Raw genomic sequence first — 18,900 nt, forward strand, 5'->3', positions numbered from 1 at the left:
GCCTGAAATCCTACAATTGAACTTAATAAATTTACCACTCACGTGATAACTCGATTGATCTCTAAAACATAAGGTTTCCAATGAAATCTTCATCCAATAGATGTAACGTGTCTCCTCAAAAGTCCTTACGAGCCACTCTATCAGTGTCCCTTAGTTCTGACTCTATTGTTAATTTGTACAGTTTGACATGCAAAGGTCTTCCTAACTAGGCAATCATATGTGAGACGGCCAGGACTCTATAATCACGCTGGTTTGTCTTTACAGTACTGTGAACAAAGTTTTCCATCGACGTCGTCAGACTCCCTCGATCGACCTGAGAGTTTTTTATTTCACACTGTGCTTCCAGTAACACCGTGAACCCAGTAACAAAACACGTTTTCCACTCATAAATTGTTGGCCTACTGGGAGGATCTTTTCCATACTGGGCACGGACAGTACGTCGTATAGTTGTCGCAGAATTTGATTCTTCAAACGAAAACACACAACGAGCGCTCTCGAACCTAGTGAAGGCAGCCATCTTTGCTACAAAACTTCATGTATTTTTCTACATAATTGTGCGAAGACTATGTCTGTGAGTCGTTAAATACGAATAAGTTCATGTGTATTTCCAAAGATGTGGGGCAAAAGCTCTGTACATACATACCACAACTCCAAAAATATTTTGTTGAATATAAATAAAAAATAAAGTCTCTAAAGTTTTAATTTTTTATGGCTGACAAGCTACCGAGCCTTTGTTCCATCATCCGGTGCAGTTCCGTTGATTATCCCGTAATTTCTACCTGATGATGGAATAAAGACTCTGAAAGATGTTGTACCTAAGAAACTCAGAATTTAGAGACTAATTACGTTGTGTTTTTGTTTATATTTTAAAGAGATCGTCAAGGAACAGTCTACCTACCATGTGTAAGAGTAAAAATATTTTTTTGGAAATTTTGAAAATATTCAAAATGTAAAGGATACTCAAAGTGATGAATGCCGAGTAAGTATTTTTCTGTATTTTGTGAGAGCATAATTAATACCAAAAGAACAAATACAAAAAAATCCATTCAGAATCGAGTCCGAGCACAAGGAAAAGTTGTTCAAGTCGAAGATAGTCAGCCAAAAAATCCGAAAATTTGTTTCACCGGAAAAGCGGAAATGGAAACTGAAAGATCCTCACATTAGAACATTACATCAATGAGGACCTGAAGTTTCATCTTTACAGCCGGCCGAAGTGGCCGTGCGGTTAAAGGCGCTGCAGTCTGGAACCGCAAGACCGCTACGGTCGCAGGTTCGAATCCTGCCTCGGGCATGGATGTTTGTGATGTCCTTAGGTTAGTTAGGTTTAACTAGTTCTAAGTTCTAGGGGACTAATGACCACAGCAGTTGAGCCCCATAGTGCTCAGAGCCATTTTTTTCATCTTTACAAATTTACTGCGGGAAGTTAATTGAGGTTTCCACACTAACCTGTGAGAGTTCAGTTTCACCGATCTTTTCTGAATGAGAAAGTATCGGGATCTTTGGATTCTCGTTTTCGTTACTTCAGATGAGGCCTTGTTCAGGAAGGACAGAACTTCAGCACTTAGCATCCCATCAACGACGAGGTTCGTGGAAAAGACCAAGGCCGATTATTTTCCCCAACTTGATCTCGTGCTCCGACTCTCATGAGAACGTAGCACAAAGTCAAGTTGGGGAAAATAATCGGCCTTGGCCTTTTCCATGAACCCACCCGATATTGCCTTTAGCGAGTTAGAAGGGCCACTTAATACTTAAAACTTCGTGACCAAACGGGGATTTGAACCGTTGCCCTTCCGAAGTCGAGTTCAAAATAGCAGGTGTAGCGCATTAGGATATGTGAACTCAAAGATCACGCACTATTACGCATAAGAAAATTCTCATCAGGGTGTTGAACAGCCGTTGAATAACGTTAGGATTGGTGTTAACGTTCGGATTTTTCCTGTCGGTGTAGTTTTGGTTACTCTTTGGAACACAGGACACAGCATAAATAAAACAAGAAGGTAAGTAATTTATGCTCAGTGCTGGAATGCGTCTAAAAGATACAAAATTAAATCTTCTTCTTCTGGCTTTCACAGATTAGGCCTCTCGCCTTTAGGGCATTAATTCCATCTCTCAACTGGCTGTCCTATGTTTCTCTTTCCTTTGGGTTTATATTGTGAGGCCATCTTTGGAATCCTTCTTTCTTCCATTTGTTGCAGGTATTCCTTCCAGTTTTCTTAATGTTCTCCTATGTCGTAGTTTACAGCAAAAATATTCACTTCTTGTCTAATATTTTCATTAGGAACCCGTGCAAGTTAGTGCAATCTTTGAGTGCTCGTAAAAATTTAATTTCAGCCTTCTGGAGATTACTGAAATCTTCCCTCTTCATAACCCAAAATTCACTGCCAAACGAGGACAGGTGCAGTTGCCACATTACAGAATTTCATTTTTTGTGTTTCTTCGTGCATTTTTTTATGTTCTACGTCTAGTGTCACACATCCTCTGCTAGCGCTGCAGTTTTCTATCTAAGTCCTTATCTTCATAAAAAGTAATATAGCTCCCTATGGTACTTGAAGAGCTGGACCTATCTAATGGAATTTACGTAGTGGAACTTATAATATACTTGAGGTACCCTGTTACACAGAGGAAAAAGATTTTTATAAATAAAAGTGTGAGACAAGGAAGTGTTTTATCGCCTACTCTTTTTAATATTTATATAAATGGTGTCATCCGAAAATGTAAAGAAAAAAGCGCTAGAAGAGATCCATGGACATAAGAATGTATCTACATATTGTTATATGCTAACGTCATTTCACTAACGGTAAATTCGGAAGACGATTTACAAAAATTAATCCAGTTTTTAAACTTAATTTGAAAGGATTATAAACGTTCAGGAGAGCAGGAAATAAAAATTGTGATCGGATATCAGATTTTTGGAACAAGTTCAAAGTGTTACTTTCGCAAAGTACGAGATACATGAAGGCAGAGGTTGTTGGAAACTTGTCCTGATGCCGTCCACATAGATGTTAATAATGGTTTTTATCAATTCTCTTATGAAGTGAATAAGTTCTCAGCGCGATAAGAAATAATGTGAGGCGAATAACAGCTAATAGCAGTTAGTCTCCCAAGAGGATTTCAAACACACTCTGGGATATGAGACTTGTCACTGCATTCATTGACTTTAGCTGGTGGAAGTGTTTGTCAATGTAATGAGCTCTACATACCTGTATGCAATCGTCTCACGGGATATGTTATCAATTATTTCACCACAATAGGGACGATATAACCACAAAGTCATCTTTATAGATCTGCACAGTCACTGTTTCAGACAGCAAGGTATCGAAAGTTTATACTCTCGTCTAAATATGTACCAACCCAAACACCGACACACTTTCAGTTGGAGGCAATCTTTCAACGCACATTTGAATAATGAAATAGGATCCAAGCTGCTTACCAAATCAAACATATATACTCTCACATAGGAAACTAGACCTCAAGAAGTTAGTGATTCTCTGTTGATCTGTGGTTCAGTGTAGACATTCCTGTGACAAGTAGAGAGTAGTACATACTTCGTCAGTCCAAAAAGTTTAGAAAATGGATTAAAATTAATATGGTGGTTGTAATGCTTCAGCTGCTCTACGTAGTCTTCCCCATTTTCAGTAAAATTCCCAGAACGTTCAGAAAAATCCTCCTTTGTGATTCTGTTCAACTCGCTTGTCACATTGGCTGGAATTTCGGTTATGTCAGCAAAGTGTTGACGCTTCATGTGAATTTGCGTCGTTCTGTGGAAGGTTCGAATTGATAACACCATGTCTCGGCAGCTGTGATAATTTTTTCCAAGGAAGAACTGCCCGCGAGTAGCACCTCAGTCAAGTCGAGGCAGGAGTCCAAGCGTCGTCGTTGTTGTTCGAGCTGTGCGGAACAAACTGTGCAAGCACTTTTCTCTTCTTCATGCAGTACTGCTCTGCTAAGAAAATGCTCAACTTTCGTGGAAATTGTTTTCTGTTTTTTCCATGTATTTGTTTGTTTTTTATCTTTTTCGATAATTTGTGTAAAGCAATGCAGATTCTTTTTTGTGAAGACGCGGCGATGAATACTTCCCACTAGGTATCGGAAGAATGACCATACACAGAAGACTTCTCTAATGGGCAGTTCTACAAAATTTGTTCAGTGCGGGATCGTAGGAATGCATGAAGATGTACATATGTAAGTAAAACAGTCATTCCAGTTTCTCGTTGCTGCATAATGACCACAGTACATATAACCTATGAAGTTTGGACAGGGCTCTTCCACCAGGTCGGTTTCCACAGTAGGGGAGAGATAATACCCTGAGGATAGAGTTCCTAGGAATGCATGATGTTTCAATGTAGTAACTAATTTTAGAATCGCATGCAGGAGTGCCACGAGCAATTTCTGACACTTTATACTGTTTCAGCTGTTGGGAAACATGAGCTTGTAACTTCTGCAGAATTTATAAATATATTTAGTTCTACCTACATAAGTGCTGTATAATATATGAAATCTATTTATAAGATGTTAATTCTTCAGGTACAGAATTTGAACTCAGTTCCTTTAGTGTTTTTACTATTTCACCTGACAACTGGAAGCAGTTAATTCCATAAATTATCTGGGTGTAAGCTTTAGGAGTGATTTAAAATGGAATGACCCTATGAAATTAATCGTCGCTAAAGCAGATGCCAGACTGAGATTCATTGGAAGAATCCTAAGGAAATGCAGTCCGAAAACAAAGGTAGTAGGTTACAGTACACTTGTTTGCCCACTGCTTGAATACTGCTCACCGGTGTGGGATCCGTACCAGATAGAGTTGATAGAAGATAGAGAAGGCCAACGGAGAGCAGCGCGCTTCGTTACAGAATCATTTAGTTATCGCGAAAGCGTTACGGAGATGACAGATAAACTCCAGTGGAAGACTCTGCAATAGAGACGCTCAGTAGCTCGGTACGGGCTTTTGTTGACGTTTCGAGAACATACCTTCACTGAGGAGTTAAGCAGTATATTGCTCCCTCCTACGTATACCTCGCGAAGAGACCATGAGGATAAAATCAGAGAGATTAGAGCCCACACAGAGGCATACCGACAATCTTTCTTTCCACGAGCAATACGAGACTGGAGTAGAAGGGAGAACCGATGGAGGTACTCAAGGTACCCTCCGCCACACACCGTCAGATGGCTTGCGGAGTATGGATGTAGATGTAGATATAGACTAAAAAATGGATATTTCTAGTACCTTCCAATGGTTTCTGTTCCAAAATGTTGTTATATTGTAACTGTTTTCTTTATACTTGTAATTATTTGCTTTTACTTAGTGATTATTGGTAATTAATTTGCTTTTACTTAGTGATTATTGGTATGTAGTTGAGCAGGGTTCCCACACTTTCCCTCTGAAGGAACACTTTGAGAACCCTGATACTTTGATGGAACGTCTTATTTATTTTTTTAAGAAATGAGAAAAACTTGTTTTATTCAGTTATAACATAAATTTTAAATGATAATAACAGAGAAATCACAATAAAATTTTAGAAAAACAACTGGTGTCGCCAAAGTATCGAAAAAAACCTCCTTACTATTAATAGTTCTTCGCGGAACACTTATTCATTTCCTGTGGAACACCATTGTTCTACGGACCACAGTTTAGGAAATCGTGTAGGAGAGTAATAATGGAACATATAGACTATTAAGTGCAGCACTGACAAGATTTTCTCCACTGCAACACTTTTGGGAAGTATCAATAGAATATATGTTCCTAGGTACATGACCATGTTGTACCTTGAAACATTTTATCACCTCTAGAAAAACCTCAATTTTCCGGAGTAATTTTTATAATTTCAGAACAAAGACTGCAGCACTCAAGAAGAGGATTTTATAATTTAAAAATGGAATAACAAATTACAATAAATGTCTATTACAGTGCTGACCAGAGGCGGAAGTCCGAGAAGTGTTGCAAGGTACAACACCCCACCCTGCCAGCATGTGGCAAAATGGTGCGTTCCAAAGCATTCAACTTGGAGGGTCACAAACTAGTACCCTATAGCTAACCTAGGAACCAAATTTCTAGCAATGGGAGTGCCAGCCATTAGCTCTCGCCAGGGAGAATTGCAGATTTCCAGTCAGCTTAACTTATCACAGTGGGGGTGGGTCGTGAGTCGTGCTTGAATAGCTCAGTCGGTAGAGAACTTGGACACGAACAGTAAAGACCGCATGTTTGGGTCCTGATCAGCACAGAGTTTTAATCTGCCAGGAAGTTTCCGTACATATATTTATTCCAGAAATAGTACACATATTTGGTATTTCATTAAGACATCCTTTCGCATTGCTGCAGTCGTTTTGATTGCTATTTTATTGTACATGACATATGACCCGTTAATTTGTCGGACCGCCATCACGTTCCAACACTCACTACTTTATAATTGCAATTGCTGCCTTCACCAGTTACATTGGCGCTACCACAGTGAGCACGGTACAGACGTGAGTAGTGGGCAGCGATATTACATTAAAATACTAAAATGAATCATCGACTATATGGGAAGAAGAGAAGAGGCGTTTGAGACGTGATATTACGGAACGATGCTGAAAACTGAATAACTGACTCGATAAGAAATGAGGAGGGTCTCCACAAAGTCAACGACGAAAGGAATATGTGGAAAACTGAAGAAAAGACAAGATTGTTGTACATGTATTAAAGCATCATGTAATAACGTACATGACACTAGAGGAAGTCGTAGAGAGAAAAAATCGGTGGGGGGAGATCGGAATGTATACAATAAATGAGTTATGGCGTGGAGTATCAGAGATACTCCGAGGCAAAGAGATGGACACTGAGAGCAAAGACAGCGGGCCGCATCAGACCAGCCAGTGAAGAGATGTAATGCTCCATAACTTGAACAATATGCAGGACAATTTGAAATTGAATTCTACTTTTATTCGAATTTTTCTACATTAACATCGCCACAAGTACGAGTATTGTATTCAGTGCCTTACGGAAACTCATAAAATAATAATCTTTGCGGTTCAATTGTTTGTAGTTGTTTCCAGAATGAGATTTTCACTCTGCAGCGGAGTGTGCGCTGATATATCAGCGCACACTCCGCTGCAGAGTGAAAATCTCATTCTGGAAACATCCCCCAGGCTGTGGCTAAGCCATGTCTCCGCAATATCCTTTCTTTCAGGAGTGCTAGTTCTGCAAGGTTCGCAGGAGAGCTTCTGTAAAGTTTGGAAGGTAGGAGACGAGGTACTGGCAGAAGTAAAGCTGTGAGTACCGGGCGAGAGTCGTGCTTCGGTAGCTCAGTTGGTAGAGCACTTGCCCGCGAAAGGCAAAGGTCCCGAGTTCGAGTCTCGGTCGGGCACACAGTTTTAATCTGCCAGGAAGTTTCATTTGTAGTTGTGTTTTTAATTTGTTTCCTTGTGTTAAATTCAAGATATAGAAGTAGAACTGGTAGACGAAACCTTTTTCGTAGCGGCAGGAAACATGCCCGACGTTATAGATCTTGATCGACTTCCAAGGGATAGCTACTAGCAGCGCTGGGTAATAACGAAGTTATGCCGTAAACATGTATTGCAATTATGTAAGCCGCTCTCTGTTTTGATGTCAATTTCTTCCTGTTTTGTAGAGGGCTCCTCTCAGAGTTTCTTTCCAAGTACACTGCCCGATAAAAATGCAACGTCGTAAAGGACAGTGTCCAGAGGCACCGGGCTATAACATGTGCACATTGACGGGTTGAAGTGTTAGTGATGCATTTATTGTGGTAGTCGGCGATCTGATGGTGCTCAGGACTATCTGCGCGCCTTCTGTTTTGACTCCGCGGCGGTAACAGCGCTGAGTTTAGAGATGAACGGTGTAGGGTCACATTATGGGCCTGCGGGAAGCTGGGTGGACATATCGGCGGATTTTTCTGCATATGCTTGGAAGCAGTGTATGGGTGATGTATCGCTGCTTTCAGCAGTAGTCTGTGAAACATTGCCTCAGCCGCAGACCAGATTCTGGACGTCCACATAGCACGTAACGTCCGCATATTACAGATGCACGTCAAGATCCACACATTGTGCGCGCAGAGGCGGCGGACCGAATATCATCCAGGGTAGAAACCTAGCGTATGTTGCGTCTGCTGTGTCTGCAAGGGCCTTGCACCAGGACTAAGATCACATGTGCCTCTGGCCATGTTACCACTTACACCTCGACATGGCTTACTCTGGTGTCGTGAAAGAGTCGACTGCAGAGTGGTAGAGCGCTCCCTTGTCTTCAGTGATGAGAAGTTCTGTCTGTATGCGGGTGATAGACGTCCACGTCTACAGGGTAGAGGCCGTAAATCACCTATTCAGGAGTGCATCCGCCTACGACTTCATGGAGTGAGCAGCCATCAGTTAAAACTCGCTGTCACATTTGGAGTTTCTGCAGGGTAACGAAACCGTGCGAACTACACTGTACAGTTTGTTATCCTCGCGCTACTACAGTTTCTTCGACGGGTATGTGACGTGCTTTTACAGCAGGACAATGCACGTGCATAGAGGGCTACTGCGAAGCAGCGTGCTCTTCGCGGTGTACAACGACCGCCGTTGCCAGAAAGATCACCAGATCTCTCGCCAACTGAGTACGTGTGGGACAAGGTGGAGCTGGAAGTTACTCGTTCTCCAGGGCCTGCATGAACCACTGCCGAATTGTAACAAAGGTGCAAGATACTTGGGACAATCTATCGCAGGATGCAATTCGGCTCCTTTATTCTCGTTCGCATGCGACAATTCACGACTGCGTTGTCGCCAGAGGGGGCAGGGTACGCTGTGTATTGATTCGGTTGTTTGGGCATCCTTTACGATGACATGTGTGATTCACTTGGCCTGAATTTATCATATACTCCTACACTGATGAACTACCTCTCACGTCACTTGTCAATAAAATTACCTTGTTCTTCAGGGAGTTGCACTTGTGTTCTGTTAGTTAAAAAGAATGGGCTACGGTGGCCGAGCAGCTCTCCACAAGTCACTCATTTCTGTAGTCAGTGTTAAATGATGCTAGAGGTAGTGCAAAGAGCGACGTCAATCGACAATGGATGACAGGAAACGAGTGATTTGGAGTGATGATTCAGGCTACATCGTGTGGCAATCCGATGAAATGTTTTGGGTTTGGCGAATTCCTGGAGAACGTTAACAGCCATCATCTGTAGCGCCAACCGTGAAATACGGAGGTTATGGTGTTAGGCATGTGGGTGCTATCCCCTTACTGCGTTTGAGAAACCGCTAAATGAGGAAGGATATGAACACATTTTAAAGCATTCTATACCGTATACAGTAGAGGAACAGTTCAAAGAGGATGACTCTATGAGCCTGTCGGAGTGGCCGAGCGGTTCCAGGCGCTTCAGTCTGGAACCGCGCGACCGCTACAGTCGCAGGTTCGAATCCTGCCTCGGGCATGGATGTGTGTGATGTCCTTAGGTTAGTTAGGTTTAAGTAGTTCTAAGTTCTAGGGGACTGATGACCTCAGAAGTTAAGTCCCATAGTGCTCAGAGCCATTCTTGAATTTGTGTTCTGTGGCAGTATACAAATATCTACAACAGACACTCAGTGAAAGGTAAACTATGTGTTAAAATACAAATGAGCGATAGTTTATTGCTTGCAGGTTCAGTATCAAAGAAAGGGAGATTTGCCAGACATGGATATTAAAAGGAAGCAAATGATATTTTTAGGTTATTCCACTGAATACATAACATAGTCCAGTAGAAGAACACCAATGGTAAGACTGTTTACGATATTTTGGAGCACATGAGATGGACGTGATCCCCATGATCGACATGACTTTACGGTAAACATGACTGCTCCTTCCGACAACGTAATAGGAACCGCAGTAGACTCGAACACTACTTTAGATATGATTTTGTTCTTTTAAGTTTAAAGTGCTTATGGGTTTTTGGATTAGAATATGAGGGTAATTCAAAAGATTATGCATTAATTGAACGAAGTGATAGAAAATTCGAGATAAATGAATTTGGAATAGGAACTTATGGTCTTGGAAGTAGTCCTGGGCCAGTGAAAGCGTTTGAATTTCAGGAACAAGAGGACAATGAACACATACACGTTGTTTCAGTAAAGATAATGTTCTATTGCTGTGTAGTCAAACTTCCTGTTATTCATACCCGTTCCGCCTATTTTCTAGCCGTTAAGGACTGTTGTATCAGTTGCAGTAAACGTACATCTGTTCTTCATTCATGCCCTCTAAGACAAGTAGGTTGTTTGCACTGCAGTACCGCTGTGGACTGGTGATGCACACTGCGGCACTACCGAAGGTAACTTCAGTGTTCGCGATACGTACACTGCTTTACCAAATGTTACGGCACATGTTTAGAGAACTGCGAGACATACATTCCATGTGTGGCAGAGTCGCTGAGAATGTACACGAAGCTCAACCGCTGTAGGGCGCTCAGTACCTGAACAAACGCCAACCACAGCCTCGAACGTTTGAAACTACTGGCTCTAGGAGACAGGTGCTTTACGTCTACAGCGTCTTGCTGTTTGCCCACGGAGTACTCAATAGTCAATATGGAAGACAGGTACTTGCATGTGTAGAAGGACAAGTTAACAGTTGCCAAGCACGCATATCATTGCTCGTACCATGGGTAAGTCTGAAAATAGTGTTCAAATGGTTCAAATGGCTCTGAGCACTATGGGACTCAACTGCTGAGGTCATTAGTCCCCTAGAACTTAGAACTAGTTAAACCTAACTAACCTAAGGACATCACAAACATCCATGCCCGAGGCAGGATTCGAACCTGTGACCGTAGCGGTCTTGCGGTTCCAGACTGCAGCGCCTTTAACCGCACGGCCACTGAAAATAGTGTCTGGCATATCCGGCAGACAAACAGTTGCATTCCTATCAGCGAGTTCAGGCTTTGAATGTGGATGATTTCCGACGAGGAGTTCGGTCTAGTGGATGGATTGCTAGGCGTTGTGGGAATGGACCCAATTTTTTAAGCAACGTATTGTTCACAAATAAGGCACAGTTCACCGGAGATGGGTTATTTAATTGTCGTGATAGCCATATCTGGGGTGGCGCAATCTTCACGTCCCACTTGAACACCACCGCCAAGAGCAGTTTGCAGTGAATATATGGGCCGGTATTATTGGCGATCACGTGATTGGACCATACGCCTGCCTCCACATTCGAATACGGTGAGGTACAAGATCTTCATCGAACAAGCTTTTCCAGAACTGTTAGATGACATACCACTTAACATCGTCATCAAATGCGAATGCAACTAGATGGAGCAGCTATACGCTTTTCTGTGCAGGTACGTGACATACTCAATACCACATATCCCAGGTAGTGGATCGGAAGGGGAGGTACGGTTGCACGGCCACCTCGATCCCTGATTTGGAATTTTTTCTGTGGGGTTGTATTGAAAACCTCGTCTACGTGAAAACAATTCCCGACGAAGAAACACTGCTCACCTTGTAGCATCTGCTGAAATTCATACTGTAGCCTTGCCTTCCGTCTCATAGTGAGATATTTAATTAAAAGTTCGTCAAAAGGGCGACATCAGACCGCTCATCACGAAATATATGATTTTACGTAGGTTAATCGTCGCGACAAGAAGACAACTCACAATGATGATGGAGAACAATTTCCTTTGAAAGCCGTGCGGTGAATCACACTGGTAAATGGCGTAGTTTTTAATGAAGTTTTGCCTTCATTGGTCAAGCTTCTTAATTTTTGTAAGTGGGCCTGTACCAAGTCATTGAATAGGTTGGTTGCCGTCATTAAAGCATCCAACATACAATAAATGTTATTTGTATGACAGATAATATGGTAATCAGTTTTACATAATTAACATGGCTAACTAATGTAAATAAAATAATTATTAAGCCAGTAAATACGGAAGAGTTACTTACATGTTGTCAGTGCAAACTCATACTGTGGAAAGATATCAAGGCAGGCAGAAGTATACAGGGCGTAGAAGTATAATCCATTCTCTTTGTGTGAAGCAGACTGGTGTCGTTTGCATTGATCGCGTAATGAAAGAGCCAAAAATCAGGACATGTCTGTAACCCAAGGCATAGCTGTTCATCGTCACCACTGAAATTTCGTTTTTACATTCAAGAAGCAATAAGGCAAGCAAAACTTTTGGGATGAGGGGCGTGGGGTTCATTTGTCATATACAGAAAACAAGCATGATATGGTTCGTTCATGAAACAGAAGTGGTTACCAGTCGAGAATGGGAACTGATATGGGTACTTAAAGGATCTGATAGCAGATGGAAATGTCACGTGGCTATATATTTAACTTGGCACAAGTGTGTCTTCAGAGAAGGGGGGGAGGGGAGGGGTTGAACGATGGAAGAAGTACGAAAATCATAGTACACGGACTGCTCAAGGTAAAAGGCATTTCTGTAAAAAGACACAACTACTAATATCAAAAACACGAACGCTGGCTCCAGAAAAGGATTCATCAAACACTATATCAGAAGCACGGTTCCGTAGGAATTCGAAACTTAGGTAACGAGAAAGAAAAGAAACGATTATGTAGTAGCATTCAGAAACGTGGTGTCATAGGAGACAGGTGGAGATCAGCTGGATTGCTCGAGTGAGAAATGAAGATGTCCTGCAAATTTTTAACGAGAAAAAAATCTGCTGCAGAACATAACAAATCGGTGAGAAATAATGGTTGAATCGTAGTGCGACATGAATTGTTGCTGGGACCTGTAAGCTGAAAGGACGACGGGTGAAAAGACTAGCAGGAGCAAGTCTCGATTTTTGTACATAATGCAGATCGACGGTGATTTAGGACGGACTAGATAGGCTGATATGTCAACGGCCTTGCCGCAGTAGCGACACCAGTTCCCGTCAGATCACCGACATTAAGTGCTTTTGGTCTTGGCTAGCACTTGGGTGGATCACCGCCCGGTTCTACCGAGCGATGTTAGCAAGCGGTGTGCACTCAGCCTTGTGACGCCAATTGAGGAGCTACTTGACTGAGAAGTAGCGGCTCTGGTCACGAATGACATCGGCCGGGAGAGCAGTGTACTGACAGCATGTTCCTTCATATCGCTAACCATTGACGCCTGTCGGCAGAGGATGACACGGCGGTCGGTGGTACCGTTCGGCCTTACGAGGACTGTTCGGCGGAGTTAGTCAGTCAGACAGATATTCTGAAATGAAGAGGATAGCGCGCAAGCGACAGCTGCATAAAACCAACATTGTGGCCGCCGACAGAAACACGAACGAATTACTGTAGTTGCATAAGTATTTTTCCCGAATTTTAAGTAAAAAAGCTTGCCTGCCTATATTATATGTTGCTTTCCGTAATCCTGGATCGAAATTGTGTGTACTTTAGAAATAATACACTTAATTATTTTCGTCAGATGAGGGCGTAATAACGTTCAGAATTTCCTATGGGTTGATACTCATTTTAACACATTATTCGTGTTATAAAGGCAGGTTTTGGTATACAGTTGGACTCGTTTTGTAATAGTGATCATTATGAAGCACTACCCCTTTAAGGCTGAAACCCTTCATACCAACGAGAGGAAACAAGATTTTAAGCTACTAATCATTATCAAGAAAGAGATACAAGATGTAACCTTATCAAACAAAGTTTCAGTTTCCAGAATGAAGGCCAGATGTTTCAGAGTTTCAGTTCTTTCCTTATTTCTTTCAGTTTCAGGCACCTCATGCTAGAGGAAAAAGCGACACTTACATCTTCAAACTGCACAGTCAGTATGGAATGACAGCCGGGAAGTGAAAGAGAAGGAAACTATTCCTAAGAAACCAGTATACCAAGTTTTCTGTGATGTCCAGGTATCCGTAACATCACTTGAGAACTTTTCATCCACTATCCGACAGTCAGCACTGCCTGCATTAATTTACGAAGTTAATGTATCTGAAACAGAATTGTGAAGCGATCTGTACCACTCATGTCACAAAGACTGTAACGAAGGAGACAGATTAAGAAACAGCGGCATTAAGAAATAATTCAATATATTTAACTTAAGGTACGAAATCGATGACAGAAGAAGAAAATGGAGTGACTTGTTAAACTGATAGTCCGGTAATATTCACACCTGTCAACACGTCCTTTCTTTGGCATTGGAACTGTTGTATTCTTCTTGAAGTCTGAGGGTATTTCGCCTGTCTCATATATCTTGCTCACCAGATGGTAGAGTTTTGTCAGGGCTGGCTCTCCCAAGGCTATCAATAGTTCTAATGGACTGTTGTCTACTCCCGGGGCCTTGTTTTGACTTAGGTCTTTCAGTGCTCTGTCAAATTCTTCAGACTGTATCATATCTCTCATTTCGTCTTCAGTTACATCTTCTTACATTTCCATGATATTGCCATCAAGTACATCACCCATGTACAGACTCTCTATATACTCCTTCCATCTTTCTGCTTTCCCTTCTTTGCTTAGAACTGGTTTTCCATCTGAGCTCTTGATATGCATACAAGTGGTTCTCTTTTCTCCAAAGGTTTCTTTAATTTTCCTGTAAGCAGTACCTATCTTTCCCCTAATGATATATGCCTCTACATCCTTACATTTGTCCTGTAGTCATCTCTGCTTAGCCATTTTGCATTTCCTGTCAATCTCATTTTTGACACATGTGTATTCCTTTATGCCTGCTTCATTTAGTGCATTTTTATATTTTCTCCTTTCATCTATTAAATTCAATATCTCTTCTGTTACCCAAGGATTTTTACAAGCCCTCATCTTTTTACCTACTTGATTCTCTGCTGCCTTCACTATTTCATCTCTCAAAGCTACCAATTCTTCTTCTACTGTATTTCTTTCCCCTGTTCCTGTCAACCGTTCCCTAATGCTCTCTCCGAAACTCACAACATCCTGTGGTTCTTTCAGTTTATCCAGGTCCCATCTCCTTAAATTCCCACCTATTTGCAGTTTCTTCAGTTTTAGTCTATGGTTCATAACCAATAGATCGTGGTCAGAGTCTACATCTGCTCCTGGTAATGACTTAAAATTTAAAACCTAGTTTCTAATTCTCTATCTTATCACTATATAATCTATTTGAAACATTCTAGTGTCTCCAGGCCTCTTCCATATATACAACCTTCTTTCATGATTGAGAGAAATTATGATCTGGTAGGCCGAAGAGCCGTGCGGGATAGCCGTGTGGTCTTGGCGTCTTGTCACGGTCCGCGCAGCTCCCTCCCTCGGACATGGGTGTGTGCGTTATCCTTAGTGTAAGTTAGTTTAAGTTAAATTAAGTAATGTGTAAGCTTAGGGACCGATGACCTTAGCAGTTTGGTCCCATAAGATCTTACCACAAATTCCCAATTTTCCGTAGGCCGAAGAGGTCTGCGAAGGCAGCAGGAGAAATGAGCTCCGCAACAAGCAAAAAAACCTAATGATTGAAGTGCAGATGAAGAAAAAGAAGGAGAAGAAGAAGAAGAAGAAGACTATTCCAAGTAGTCTAATGCTGGACGTCCATTCGCTGACACTTTCCCTCGTACCACCTGAGGCCATACCGTGCTGCTATCGCTGTCATTAAAGGAGTAGTAATAAGAAAGGTACTCGTCTGGACGTACACGCAAACAGGACACAGCAAGCGAGTGCTGTAAAAGTACTGGAAAAACGCCTTTTGCGCCACTTGGTAGGAATTTAGAACTTGGGCAGCGGTTTTCCAGTAGCGCTCGTGAGCAGCTTCCTCCGACTGGGAACATTCGTTGAAACGTCCGGACTGGTTTGTAAATCTGAGGTGAGGTTTTTACTGCCCGCCAGCACTTGGAGTAACCGCCGGCGACGGCAGTCGACAAGCAGAAGTCTGTGGCTGCCGCCCCCGCCGCCCGCGGCTCCGCGCCCGGGGCTTTTACGCGCGCCGCCCCTGATGGTGGGGAGTGCCGCAGATGGAGAGTGGCTCCTTTACGATTATGAGGCCGGCTCACTCGCCCCCTCCCTCGGCGTTTGACGGCAGTTTGAATAGAGGGCGCTTTATGCTGCACCACGCGCAGCCACCCCCGTCTCTGCTTCACGGTGTTCCGCGTTGAATTCAGTCTGACAGGATCCGTGGTTTGTTCGATCCTCATAAGTCGTTTTACCGGTCGCCAGCTTAACTCAAGGAAATTTTCCAGTAGTCGGTAGCGGATTGGAAGCTTAGTATTTATCGCCAGTCGGGAACCAGGCTCACTATGCACGAATGTACCTCGCCAGAGAAAAATAGCGAAGCTCCCAGTAGGGGAGGAGGAAACGAAATGAAATTTTACAGGTTGAGAGGGTATGTGGTGGTATTTCAGTGATTGCAAAACCGAGTCAGATTTACAAAACAGCTTGGCAGTATAAGCTCACTTATCAGTATGACGTTGCACCCCCTGTGGCCTGGCTAAATGCACTGATTCGGTTGGGATGGATATCATAAAGCCGTTGTATCATCTCTAATAAGCCACAGCTGAAAAATACTAACGCGAATTCTTTGCAGATGAATGGAAAAACTGGTAGAAGCCGACCTCGGGGAAGATCAGTTTGGATTCCGTAGAAATGTTGGGACACGTGAGGCAATACTGACCCTACGACTTATCTTAGAAGCTGGATTAAGGAAAGGCAAACCTACGTTTCTAGCATTTGTAGACTTAGAGAAAGCTTTTGACAATGTTGAGTGGAATACTCTCTTCCAAATTCTGAAGGTGGCAGGGGTAAAATACAGGGAGCGAAAGACTATTTACAGTTTGTACAGAAACCTGATGACAGTTATAAGAGTCGATGGACATGAAAGGGAAGCAGTGGTTGGGAAGGGAGTGGGACAGGATTGTAGCCTATCTCCGATACTATTCAATCTGTATATTGAGCAAGCAGTAAAGGAAACAAAAGAAAAATTCGGAGTAGGTATTAAAATCCGTGGAGAAGAAATAAAAACTCTGAGGTTCGCCGATGACATTGTAATTCTGTCAGAGACAGCAAAGGACTTGGAAGAGCAGTTGAACGGAATGGACAGTGTCTTGAAAGTAGGGTATAAGATAAACATCAACAAAAGCAAAACGTGGATAATGGACTGTAGTCGAATTAAGTCGGGTGATGTTGAGGGAATTAGATTAGGAAATGAGACACTTAAAGTAGTAAAGGAGTTTTGCTATTTGGGGAGCAAGGTAACTGATGATGGTCGAAGTAGAGAGGATATAAAATGTAGACTGGCAATGGCAAGGAAGGCATTTCTGAAGAAGAGAAATTTGTTAACATCGAGTATTGATTTAAGTGTCAGGAAGTTGTTTCTGAATATATTTGTATGGAGTGTAGCCATGTATGGAAGTGAAACATGGACGATAAATAGTTTGGACTAGAAGAGAATAGAAGCTTTCGAAATATGGTGCTACAGAAGAATGCTGAAGATTAGATGGGTAGATCACATAACTAATGAGGTGGTATTGAATAGAATTGGGTAGAAGAGGAGTTTGTGGCACAACTTGACTAGAAGAAGGGATCGGTTGTTACGACATGTTCTGAGGCATCAAGGGATCACCAATTTAGTACTGGAGGGCAGCGTGGAGGGTAAAAACCGTAGAGGGAGACCAAGAGATGAATACACTACGCAGATTCAAAAGGATGTAAGCTGCAGTAGGTACTGGGAGATGAAGAAACTTGCACAGGATAGAGTAGCATGGAGAGCTGCATCAAAACAGTCTGAGGTCTGAAGACCACAACAACAACATCATCTCCTAAGGCTAGCTGACCTACAGCTGCCGTAACGTGTCCTGATATCCTGGATGCTGGTACTGGACCGGGACTGACGTCCTAGCTGGTCCCACTCATGTTCTGTCGGGGAAAGAACTGGGGATCTTGCTGGCTGCGGGAGTACAGTAACATCACGTAGGGCACAGATGAGAGCCAAGTGAGAACGAAAATTGTCCTGTTCAGAAATGTTACCTCGATACTATTGCATTAGAGGTAACGCATGAGAATACAGTATGTCCGTGATGTATCGTTGTGCCCATGTCACTACAGCCGTGACCTGAAGTCGTATCCAATGGCCCCCCATACCAAGACGCCATAGTAATACATCTCTGTCTCTCCAAAATATTGGAAGATAGGAGCTCTCCTCAGGTCGCCCCCATACTCAACAGGGTACTGAAGAACCACGATTCATTGCTGAACACAGAGCGACTCCTGCCATCACCAGTCCGTCTTTCCCAGTCATGGTTCCACTCCAAACGCAGCCGTTGGGGCAGTCTAGTCATAGTTCGGCTGCTGTCAGTCTCCAACAAATGGTACGGGATGACACAGAATATTACAGGGAGTCCGTTAGTTATTCTCGTATGGCTGGCATAAGACGCTACAAGGTGCCTGGTGATTCACAACACCGCAACCCTCCCTTTTGGTTGTCATACGTGGTTGACCGGAATCTAGACGATGAGTATACCTGCTGCCAAGTTCCCATGTAGTCCAACATCGGACCACTGTCACATGCGAATGCTCCACAGATCTGGATACTGCACGACCGATCAGCTGGCCAATTGGAGACAAACATGAGGCCACTCTCAAGCTCTACCATATGCTGATGACGCTGTGTCGCCCGAGTAAGCGGCATCTCCGTCTCCATCACAGTGAGCACTCAACATCTGCCACCGTTCCGCCCCTTATATACCCCAGCAGTTCTAATAGCAACACGAAACACGAACAACACTAATCCGCTCTGGTGACCGTTCTATCTGTAACAGTGAATTGCAACTCTGGCCACTTACATACCTGCTGATGGTGTGTACGTGTATGAACTTACACTGACATCCGATCGTGGCTTCTGGAAGCTTCACTTTTTTTGCCAGGCGTTGTAGGCAGTCACAAAAAAGAAAATTCCATTTCATGGGTCAGGGACAAGGAAGAAAATATGAAATTTCAAAGTCGAAAAGACGTCCACTCCAGAAATTGGGACATTTTCAAAACTCTATGAGGCTTTACACAGCGCCACATGCAGTCTTAGAGCTACG

This window comes from Schistocerca americana, chromosome 4 (genome assembly GCF_021461395.2).
Source record: "Schistocerca americana isolate TAMUIC-IGC-003095 chromosome 4, iqSchAmer2.1, whole genome shotgun sequence".
Taxonomy (NCBI): Eukaryota; Metazoa; Arthropoda; class Insecta; order Orthoptera; family Acrididae; genus Schistocerca; species Schistocerca americana.